The sequence below is a fragment of the Equus asinus genome, unplaced genomic scaffold, assembly GCF_041296235.1.
Source record: "Equus asinus isolate D_3611 breed Donkey unplaced genomic scaffold, EquAss-T2T_v2 contig_307, whole genome shotgun sequence".
NCBI classification, from domain to species: domain Eukaryota; kingdom Metazoa; phylum Chordata; class Mammalia; order Perissodactyla; family Equidae; genus Equus; species Equus asinus.
Genome location: NW_027224969.1, coordinates 190,083 through 202,647, shown reverse-complemented (window position 1 = coordinate 202,647; position 12,565 = coordinate 190,083). Strand labels below are relative to the sequence as shown.

General features: G+C 37.5%; 1 pseudogene; it reads left to right on the top strand.

The window, feature by feature from the left end:
* LOC139043622 (sodium/hydrogen exchanger 9B2-like) overlaps positions 1-12,354 on the top strand; it is a 42,094-nt pseudogene extending 29,740 nt beyond the window's left edge.
* Positions 12,355-12,565: the final 211 nt, after the last annotated feature.

The following is a 12,565-nucleotide window of genomic DNA, read 5'->3' as shown; positions in this document are numbered from 1 at the left end:
AAGCTTTTTAAAACCAGTCTCTGCTATTTTAAATTATGCTGAAATCCAATATCGTTTCCTTAGGGCAGATTCTTAATGCTAAATTTTTTGGGTCAAATAACATGAACATTTTTAGGTTTTTGACACGTATTACCAAACTGGTTGCTTTCTAGAGTTGTATCCATTTACTTTTCCACCAGTAATATGTGAGGTACCTATATCATTACATCGTCATCAGCTTAGAATAATGTTTATCCAACTTTAGCACCACCTGGAAGTCTTGTTAAATTGGACTTGTGGACCCCACTCCCGAATTTCTGATTTAGTTAGACTACGGTGGGGCCTGAGAATGTGTACTTCTGATCAGTTACCAGGTGATGCTGATGCTGCTTCCCTGGGGACCACACTTTGTGAAACACTGCCTTAGAATATTATTGTTTTTAATTTTTATCCTTACTGATAGTCAAAAGTGGTATCTTTTTTTGTTTTATGCCTCCTTGCTTAACAATAAAATTGAATGCTTTTTCATATATTTAGCTATTTGTATTTTTTCTTTTTCTTTGATAGGTTTTTTGTCCATTATCTCCTAAAGTTGAATGTACTGATTATATATACGATATTAGCCCTTTGTGCCTTTTTTTATTGTTCATTTTTAACACACAAATATCTTATAGTTTCACGTGGTCCGATCTATCAATCTCTTATTATGACCTTTCCTCAGTTTATTTTTTCTTAAAGATTCCTTTCCTAGTGAAATCTTACCTATGTTATCTCATTTATTCTTTGCAATAACCTTGAGAGGTAGATATGAGACCCATTTTACAAATGAGGATACCAAGGCCTAGAGATAGTAGATAGAGTGCCTAAGGTCACCAAGCTAATAAGTGGCAGAGCCAGGATGAAAACACACTGTTTGAGTATATGAAAATGATTTCCTAAAGACAGGGTAAAAAAACCTTCATTGAATCACTTATATGGCAGACACTCTCCATATCTTTTCTAATTTAGTACTCAGGCAAGTCCCTACTTCTGGAGGCACCAAATCAATGAGTCCAGGTTTTGGACTGCTTTTCCTCCTTGTTCCATGGTGTAGCATAGGGTCTGAGCACTCAGACTTCCTGGATTAAGCTCAGCCCTACACCTGAGTAGCTGTATGCCCATGTACAAAGTATCTGACTTCTCAGTCTTCGATTTCCATATCTCTCAAGTGGGGAATGATAATAGCAACAACTTCATAGAGTGGAGGATTAAGTGAAATAATCTATATAAGGCAAAGTGCTTAGTCAGAACACACTAATAATTTTTATGACTATCTCTGAGCAGCACAATGTAATAAAAAGAGCATAAAATTTAATCTATGGAAATTGGGATTCCAGTCCCAGAGATTCTACTGTCTAGATGTGTAATCCCAAGCAAGTCACTTACCTTCTCTAATACTCAGTTTCCTCAACTGTACACTGAAAAAAATAATAATAATCACTAAAGAATTATTGTGGCTATTATGTGGGAAAATGGAAATAAAACACTTGTAAACTCAGTGCTGTAGCTATATTGTTGTTGAATTATGCTTTGACAAGCTACAATATTTTATAAAATTTTGTTTGCGCCTGTAGTTTTCTGACATTATCTCATACTTTCCTGCTTGGTTTTCCTTATAATCTTGCCATTATTGTATTCAAATGCACTCACTTTTTTAAGGCCTTTTTCATCTATATTTTTCATCTGTTTTCAAATGCAGTGCTTCTTCTGATGACTTTAACAGCTACAGGATGTTTTTCTTGATATATTTTCAATCTTCTGAATCTTGAAATCTTCTCTCTAAGAAGAGAAGTGTCAGCTTAAGTAGATATTTAACTCATGATGAAACTTCTGTTTCTCTTAACTTTCTCTTTTTGTCCATAATGGAAAGTGATTTCCATTGTTGAAGATTCTTACTAATGGTGCATACAGATAGGTAAAGTGGCCTTAACTTTCAGTGGACACCACAGTCTTCATTCCTCTGAACTCATGTCTTCTTTTGTACTTAGCCTATTTGATGACTCCTTTTTCTTTCTTTTTTTTTTCCTGAGGAAGATTCACCCTGAGCTAATATCCATTGCCAATCTTCTTCTTTTTATTTTTGCTTGGGGAAGATTGTCACTGAGCTAACATCTGCACCAGTCTTCCTCTACTTTGTATGTGGGTCACCACCACAGCATGGCTGATGAATGGTGTAGGTCCACGCCTGGGATCTGAACCTGCAAACCTGGGCCACCAAAGTGGAGTGTGCCAAACTTAACTACCACACCACGGGGCCAGCCCCTCTATTTTCTTTATAAACAGATTCATTTTAGTTTTGAAGTTACAAAAAAACCCACAAGAAGGTACATTGTGGCTCCTCTCTCATCTTTAAGTTTTACAATATATAGGGCCATGTCTGATATTAAATTAGTCTACAGTATTACAATCAAAAACCAAATCGTGGGGCCAGCCCTGGTGGTCTAGTGATTAAGTTCAGCATGCTCCGCTTTGGTGGTCTGGGTTCAGTTCCCAGGCACAGATGTACACCACTTGTCTATCAGTGGCCATGCTGTGACAGCAGCTCACATACAAAATAGAGGAAGACTGGCAACTGATGTTGGCTCAGGGCGAATCTTCCTCAGCGAGAAAAAAAAAAAAAACCAAATTGTGGCCTTTGTCCAAGTTTAGAAATAAAAACAATTTGATAGAGAAAACTCAATATGCCTCTGCCTTCATTGGAGTTCTCAGTACATGAAATACTTTCGAGGACTTCTGTTAAGCCATTAGTCATGGCAACAGAAGGCTAAGTAACCTAAAATTAATAGAGTTGATTTTTGTTCTTTACAACTATGGATATCAGCTAAAGTCTGAACTTTAGCTATGATATACTCTAAAAACTAAATTAAAAAGTAAAATTTAAAGATATGTAGAAGGGTGGCATCTGGACCTTAGTTTGGCAGACGATTCACTGTCATTAAGTGATAAAGGATCTTGGACGTTATCTAATGTAAACCTCTCATTTTACAAATGAGGAAAATTAGGTGCTGAGAGGCGAGTGGCTTGCAGTTGGTGTGTGGCAGAATTTGAACCTCAGTCATGATCTGATTCCTTACGATGTGAAAACATAACTTTATAATGATATAGGAATAGAACTATATAAATAAATCAACCAACCCCTCATATACGGTGTCTTTAAACATTTATAAACTAAGAGGAAATAGAATCTTCACCTTAATAAACATACCAGAAATAACAAAAATTAAGAAAATAGGGAAACGAGGTAATCCTCCTTTGTCAAACTGCTGAGTACGTAAATGAAAGTATAGATCCTTAGATGTGTAAAAATGGTAAAAAAATGTTAAAATGTCGTTCAAAAACATAGATTCTTATTAGTTGATTGAAAAAATCTGTTAAATGTAAATTCTTAGACACTGTTAAGGGTACTGCTAAATTGCCCTACAAAAAAAGCATTATCAATTTGCTCTCCTACCAATTGCTTAGTTTCCTTACAGTCTTATAAATACTAGACATTATTAAAACTTTTTAGTGTTTTTTTCCAATATGATGGCTCCCCCCCCAAAAAAATATATGGTATATCATTTTAATTTGTGTTTCTCTGATTACTGAGTTTTAGTATCTCATGTTTTTTGGCCCTTGTGTTTCTTCTGGTACAAATTACTTGTGTGTATGCCTTGCCCATTTTTCGATTAGGTTCTATGTCTTTTTCTTATTGATTGGATATTGCTCCTTATTCTGTTACACATGGTACAGATATTTTCCCCTGGTTTGTCACCTATCCTTTTTTATGGTTTCTTTTGCCACAAAATATTTTCGTTTTATTCTAGTCAATTATGTCAATCTTTTCCAAGGGTTTTTGTATTGTGTGTCATAAAGTTAGTACTTATATCAATTAGGGTCTTAGAAGGAATGAGAAACCATATAGTAACTGGAATAGGGAAAGCTTATTATTAACCATACTAGGGATTGTCTTGTAAGATGTAAAGAGGCCCCTAAAGAATATAGGAATAGCAGCTATAAACCCCTAGGGCTGAGATGCAGCATCCGCTTCCACCTCCCCACCCCACCCCACCTACTTCGGCACCCAGGGCTGAGAATCCAAGCCTTGTTAGAGCCTTGGTTCACTGGATGGCAGAGAAGTCACCATGGTACCCTGCCTGCAGAAGTTGCTGGAAATCTACCCTCTAAAGGTGTATGGGGTGGTATGTTGCCCAGGGCAGTTGGCTATGAAATCACCCGAGGAGGAGGCTGGGGGCAGCTGCTGACCGCTGAGTGCTGCTGGCCGCCATACACCCTAGGAGCCTGGCTCTGGAGAAGCCACCCGGGCTGCAGGACCCGGTGCGGAAGCATCCTGCTAGGAGGAGCCACCGAACCAGACGAGCGCCTTCCTCTTGGAGTAGCTCTTGGGCGCCCTCTAGTGGCAAAATTTAATATGGTCCAGCTAGCAAAGGGGAAAGACTTAAAAGGGTCCAGCTCCATCTTCTTTTTTTTTTTTTTTTGAGATTTTATTTTTCCCAAGCCCCCCGGTACATAGTTGTGTGTTTTTAGTTGTGGGTCCTTCCAGTTGTGGCATGCGGGATGCCACCCCAGCATGGCTTGTTGAGCAGCGCCACGTCCACATCCAGAAATCGAACTGGCGAAACCCGCGGCCGCCAAAGCAGAGCGCGCGAACTTAACTACTCGGCCACTGGGCCAGCCCCTGGCTCCATCTTCTGCAGAGCAACAATTGAAAGGAGGATTTGGAGCCGAGGGGCAGTAAGTTAATAACTGGCACAGCACTTCACTATACCGGAATTTTATTTTTGTGCATGATTTGAGATAGTCATAAACAGTATTCTTTTATAATAAAATAAAATTGGAAACAACTTAAAGGTCTATTAATAAAGAAATGGTTGAATAAACTATGGTACTTCCATATCATACATTATTATGCAGCAATAAGGTGCATTTCTAGATATATGTATAAATATTACAAGATCTTTTAATCATATTGTTGAGTGAAAATTAACTATAAAGTAATACTAAGTATTATGGACACACACATCATGTATTCAGAAGTCGAAGTCCTCCTGAGATGACTTGATGAGATTCTTTATAGTTAACATCCTTTTGCAAACCAACACCAACGCACCTTATGTAATACCTTAACTGTTAGAAGTATCTTTATGCAATTTTTTGCTGTATTCTAGCTACCTTCTTATTTATAGATGCCACATAGATAAAGCCTATCTCAGGTCAAATTGACTCAGATTTCAAATTAGTAAAATTCTTAGATCTTCTAACTTCACATAATAAAAATCCCTGTATGTGTATGTGTGTTTCTTTTAGGCAGAGGTTGAAAAGATTATTGCAGTGGCCTGGGATATCTTCCAGCCCCTTCTCTTTGGACTGATTGGAGCAGAGGTATCTATTGCATCTCTCAGACCAGAAACTGTGGGTGAGAATTTCAAAGTAGTGTTTTTGCTAAAATCAACTTTTTATATTCAGTTGTAGTATCTGTAGTAGGTTTATATTTGGTGGTTCCCATTGTCACAATTATATAAAAAGTTAATACTGATCTTTTAAGCAGTTGGTTAGAAAAGAATGTTTGTCAATCTAAGACAGTAAATTTTATGCCTTAAATATTGTTGCTTGTAAAGAAAAGTGTCGCTCTTAACTACTATCAAGAAAATGCAGGCCTTAAAATTTTTTTCCAACGATAAGAATGTTCATCTAGGCTTGTCCTGATCAAGGGCCAGAATTTTAAAGATAATTAGGCAGTTCTATAATATGTATCCATGGGATAGAAATGTTTGTTCATTCATTCTTTTATTCATTCATACATTCAAAAGCCATCATATTAAAACTGTTGACTTTTAGTACCATACTCAAAAATTAATTTGTACACGTATACAGATGGTCCCCGACTGACGATGGTTTGACTTAGGATTTTTTGACTTTACCATGGTATGAAAGTGATATGCAGTCATTAGAAACCATACTTCGAATTTTGAATTTTGATCTTTTCCCCGGCTAGCGATATGCCATATGATCCTTTCTCGAGATGCTGGGCAGCCGCCAGTGAGCTGCAGCTCTAGTCACCACAGGATCATGAGGGCAAACGACCCATACACTTCTACCCTATCTGTTTCTCAGTTTCAGTAAGTATTCAAGAAATTACATAAGATAGTGAACATTTTATTATCAAATAGGCTTTGTATTGGATGATTGCCTAACTGTAGGCTAATGTAAGTGTTCCTAGTACATTTAAGGTAGGCTAGGCTAAGGTATGATATTTGGTAGGTTAGGTGTATTAAATGCATTTTTTTCTTTTTCTTTCTTTCTTTCTTTCTTTTGGTGAGGAAGATTGGCCCTGAGCTAACATCTGTTGCCAATCTTCCTCTTTTTGCTTGAGGAAGATTGTCGCTGAGCTAACACCTGTGCCAGTCTTCTTCTAATTTGTATGTGGGATACCGCCACGGCATGACTTGAGAGCGGTGCTAGGTCCACACCTGGGATCCAAGCCTGGGAACCCTGGGCTGCTGAAGCGGCAGGTGCGAACTTAACCACTATGCCACCAGGCCAGCCCAAAGTGTATTTTTGACTTACAATATTTTGACTTAAAGTTGACTTTCAACTTATGATTGGTTTATCAGGATGTAACCCCATCGTACATCAAGAAAGACCTGTACTCATTATTTCCTTCTTTTCTTGCATCACAGTATTATTCCGTCCATACTAGGGATCCCATCCCTGCCACCTCCTTCTAGATCTCACACAGAGTCTCCCCTTTTTCTGACACATCTTCAGATATCCTTGTCACAGCTTTCTCTTCTGCAGAATTGAAACAGATTTTAATCTCTCCTATCTTAAAATAGTATCTTTCTATTCTGACGCATGTGACAACATAGATGAACCTGAGGACATTACACTGGGTAAGATAAGCCAGTTACAGAAAGACAAATCCCGCATGATCCCACTCCTGTGAGGCATCCAGAGGAGTCAAATTCATAAGGACAGAAAGGAGAGCGGTGGCTGCCAGGGTTTAGGCGGGGAAATGGGGACTTGCTGTTTAATGGGTGTAGAGTTTCAGCTTTGCAAGATGAAAATGTTCTGGAGATTGGTTGCACAAAAATGTGAGTGTTTAACTTAATGCTGCTGAACTGTACACTTAAAAATTGTTAAGATGGTAAATTTTACGTGTATTTTACCACAGTCAAAATTTGAATAAATATATATACATATATATATATATATCCCTTCTTCATTTCACTTCCCCCCTCACCTACCACTCTCTCTCTCTCTTCCTCTTTTCAAACTTTTCTAAAGAGGTAACTGTGTCCCCCTTTTCCATTTCAACTCTCATGCCCTCCCTCAGAACATTTCAGCCCAGCTTCTGCCCCATTCCACAACCAGCCCCGCCCTCACCACGGTCGTATTGCTGGATACACGAAATACGTGTTAGTCTTGACTTGACTTGATCTCTCAGCAGCATTGGACGCTATTGACCTCTTTACAACACTTTTTACGTTGAATTTTTACATTTTCCAGTGCCCTCTGAGTCTTCCTTTACACTATATATGGCTTAAGTGCTGCTCTTCCTCCAAGTTCTTTCAAAAGATTTCTACACTTCACGCTGGGTATCATTTCTCTGAGCTCAGCTACACTCAGTGGCTTCGATTATAAACTATGTAATTGCAAAATCTTTATCTCGAATTCAACATAGCCAGTTGCTGCTTGGACATCACCACTTGTAAATCCCACAAAACTTGAGGCTCAGTGTGTCCAAGGCTTCCTCATCATCCTCCCCAGACTGCTCCCTCCTGGGAATGGGATCGTCCCTTTTGTATCTTGTACTTAAGGCAACAAATACTTTTGAAAATCTACCACGCTGGGAAAAATACCCTCCAATAAAGAGCCACAGAACCTTTTCATAAAGAAACCATGTTGCAGATTCACAATAGAGCATCAAGCAATGTCTGTCTGGTGTTTTACCAGCCTCTTGAACTTGAGAAAGTTATTTATCCTTTCTGATCTTCATTTTTTTTCAACTGTAAAGTGAGAATAATTACTCCACAGGTTGTAAAGACTAAGTAAAGAGATGCATTTAAAGCTTAATACAGAACCTAGCACAGAGCAAGCACTCAACAAATGTTACTTTTTCAAAAACCACCCTATTACCTAGTACTCACCTTAGCTTTGCCTTTCTCAGGTCCGGTAGCTTGCCTTGCCCTAGTCACAATCTCTTATTTTGCAAATCAGAATGAACTTACCTTTATCAGCAAAGGATTCTGAAGGACTGAACGAAGTAGCTGTACACATCAGCCAGGGTGATGGGCAGTCAGTGCACACACCAGTATGGGGAAACAGGTGTAGAAGCCAGTGTCTATTCTGACTGGTCAGTGCCCAGCCAGCTCTCTTCTGACTGCCTGATTGCCTCCATACTTGCTGATAAATATTTTGAATATCACCTCTGGTCTTATCCTCTGTAAAGAATTCTCAACCACTTTGATGAAAATATTAAGTTTTTTCTCTTCTGCGCCCTCTTACCGGTATATTTACACTGCACTCACCTTTTGGTTCTTTATGTTTCTGTCTTCCTCTGACTTTGGAGTTCATGGAGGCAAAGTCTGTACGTTATGCGTGTTTGGGTATCAGAACCTAGTCCAAATTCTGTTATGCGTAGTTATAGTTTAATAAATTCTTGTTAAATAAACACATGGGAAAAAGTGTGGTTCTTGCTATAAAGCATAAGATAAATAACATTCAAATCTCCTTTGTGGAAATTCAAATATATTTAGTTAATTTCTGGCTTTAATTTAGGGCAAATACCTTCTTTTAAACAAATGGTCTGATTGATCCTTAATATTGATGTTTTGACAAATTATGCCTAATCATTTTTGTCTTTTTAATTTTTTAATGTTTTTAGATTATTTCTGTTGATAGAATTTTGAATCAATAATCAGGAGATTCCATTTCTTCCCCAGTATTTCGTTATGTCTAAAAATTGAGTATTTCTTACAGGCCTTTGTGTTGCCACCCTGGGTATTGCAGTACTGATACGAATTTTGACTACATTTCTGATGGTGTGTTTTGCTGGTTTTAACATAAAGGAAAAGATATTTATTTCATTTGCATGGCTTCCAAAGGCCACAGTCCAGGTAATGATGGATCTTAACTCCTATTTCAATATGATCCCTTAAAATTTTGAATAAGAGGGCTTGTCCAAATTTGGTGAACAAAAGTAACTAAAGTTTGATTTATGAAAAGAATTTTTACTAATCTACTCTAAAAGTTTTATTTTTGGTATGCTGATTCCTTTAATATGATGGCTCATTTAAATTTCTTTAGATCTCCAGGGTACAACTGAAAATCCAATAAATCCCTATGTTACTAGAAAGCAGTAGTAGAGGGAGGGAAGAGTTTGAATTTTCATCAGTCAGAGCTCTCTGAATCACCTAGAGATTTTTCGTTTTGATGTCTTCTAAGAAGAGAGTGAAACAGAAATAGCGCGGCCCATGTTAGTGTTTGGAAATACTTCACTGTCAATATGATTGATGATCAGTTATGCTCAACCTCGGTCTTTATATATAATGGAGAAAGATTTATTGAGAAACAACTCAGAAAATGCTTTATTGATTTCCTAGATTATTAGTTAATATTAAATTTTTCAAACTAGCTGTACTTCCTGTCAGTTGTCTCAATCACATGACCCAAAATTTGTGCACTCTAACAAGGCACTAACAGGTGCTTGAAATTATTGACCATGCATTTGGTAGAATACCTATAATTGCTAATTAAATTAGAACTGTATAGATTATCATTTGTTGCAAATAGCCCTGATTGTATTGTATATTTTCAGACTAATTATAGCAAACAAGATCTAACTGTTGCATCCTTGATTATTTTGCAATTATTTAAATATGTAAATTTCTATTTCATGAGATGAAAATCAGATATTTTTAATTTAGGAAACTTTGAGGGTTGTGTATGCTCTGTAACTATATGCCAGATTTGGTGTGGCTATAGGTTTGGGCATTATCCCAGAGAAGTTTTTTTTTCATCAGACTTTGAAAGATGTCTGGGACATAATGGCTAAGAATACTGTGAGGTTTATATGGTACAATAAGTGGAATAGTTTCTCCCTCAGTGTCTCCAGCTTCTACACTACTTCTGGTAACTTTATTAGGTAACTATCAAAATAATTACTCTAGTAGCTTTGGTTTGAAAGATTTGTTTCTAAAGGTTAAAATTTGAAAGACAGCACTTTCCTGCTGTCAAAGCAAATTTATAATAAGGAGAAATTATCTTGGATGTGGTGAATAATGTATGTACTGTGAAGCAAGTATTGTATGGAATTTTCTTTTTTCTTCTTTTGCCACTGCCTAAGAAACAAGACTTTCTTGTATGTTTTTTTCCATATTAGTGTTCTTCAAACTTTTTGGTCCATGACCTGCTGTAAGAAATATATTTTAAATCACAATATATTTTAAATCAGCATACCTACAAACCTCAAAACATACACACACAACGGAGAACTGAAAGAGAAATATACATTGTAATGAGTGCAGTTCTTGCCAAGAATTCTTGAAATGTTGAATTAGTTATGGTACAAGGAACCTGAAATAACAAAGAGCCCTCACATACAGGGACTAAGTGAGATAGATTTTTCCTTCTCTCCCACCAGCAGTCCAGCATGGACACTCCAGAGCTGGCAGGGTGACACTGTCCTCAGCATGTGCCTTCCATCAGTTCACCATTTCTCATCAGGGGGAAGGGGAAAAAGAATGATGTGCAAGTGTCCATTTCTCTTCAGGGAACAATCCAAAAGTAGCATTTATCACTTCTGCTCACCTCTCAGTGGCCAGAACTTAGATATATAGCTTCATCTAGTTGCAAAGAAGGATGAAAAAAAGTCTTGGTTTGGACAGCAATGTGACCAGCTAACACTCAGGAGTTCTAGTTTAGAAGGGAAAAGGGGCATTCAGATATTTGTGGGCAATTAGTAGTCTCTGCCATTGTGTCTCATCCACACCAGCATTCTCTCTTCTGATTCATTGTCCTAGAGGACAACATTGTTGTGTTTTGTGGAATAAGGGAATAACCAGATTGATTAATATATTATTTTCCCAAGTGCACTAATATGGCATTTTGCCTCTAAAAGAAAATGAAGGTTTTCATAATACTTCCCAGTAGACAAATTTTAAATAAAACATTTCACCAAGACCTAAGGCAAAGAGTTCACCAAATACCTAATAAGATTACCTTCAAGTTTTGACAGTGCCTACCACTTTCAGGTTTCTTTATGTTTAACAATTAGTTTAGCTCTATAGCAATACATATTCTTATGTTTTTTCATTTAAAACTTTGCCATCTTCCAGTAAGTATCACTAAACTTTTTTTAAAAGATTGGTATCTGAGCTAACATCTGCTGCCAATCTTCTTTTTTCTTCTTCTTCTTCTCCCCAAAGCCCCTCAGTACACAGTTGTGCATTCTAGTTGTGAGTGCCTCTGGTTGCGCTATGTGGGACGCCGCCTCAGCATGGCCTGATGAGCGGTACCATGTCCACCCCCAAACTAGCAAAACTCTCAGCCGCTGAAGTGGAATATGCAAACTTAACCACTCGGCCACAGGGCTCACTGCACTTTTTCATCTTGTTCTTTTTTAATTCCAGATTCCTGAAGATAAAAGAGTGAGATGACCAGTGACTTTCTTTACTCATAAGGAATTTAGTATACAGAATCGTCTTATAGTCAATTATATCATGAGGCTGTATTTACCTTGTGTTTTGAAATATATTTGCCTGATATTTTTGTAACCCTGCCTTCTGCAACTAAGTACATATGAATCACCATCCCTTCCCCATGCCAGGGCAGGAGAATTTTCAGAATACCAAAACCAATTGCAGTACACTTTGAAAGAAAGAACTTTCTTAGTTGAACAAAAGAACAAGCAGTTTGTTTTTGCAAATGATAAAATAATTCACCTTTTTTCTATGTGCCTGTCTTATATGCCTGTGTCCAACTTTACCATTAAACTTTTACAGGCTGCAATAGGATCCGTGGCCTTGGACACAGCAAGGTCACATGGAGAGAAACAATTAGAAGAATATGGAATGGATGTGTTGACAGTGGCATTTTTGTCCATCCTCATCACAGCCCCAATTGGAAGTCTCCTCATTGGTTTGCTGGGTCCCAGGCTTCTCCAGAAAGCTGCACATCAAAATAATGATGGAGAAGTTCGAGGAGAGCCCTCTGAAGAAGTTTAGAGGTGAAAAGAGAGAATGCTAAATATATGATTAGAAAGCTGTACCAGAGGCTGCTTTTATCAAGATAGATATTGAAATATATAATATTTAAGCTTAAAATGTAACAGAACTTAAAGTGTGGTTATTTCTTTAAACAGCATTTTCAGCCATTACCCTTTCCATGTAGGTGGTAATGTTCTACATTTCTAGCCTGATTTCTCTATCTTCTTCTTTTTGCTTCAAACACTCCATCATTATCTTAATCTGTGTGGGGAGAAATACTCTTTAATGTACTACCACGATATCAGATTAACAGGGGAAAGACCGAGTTCGGTGTGGCG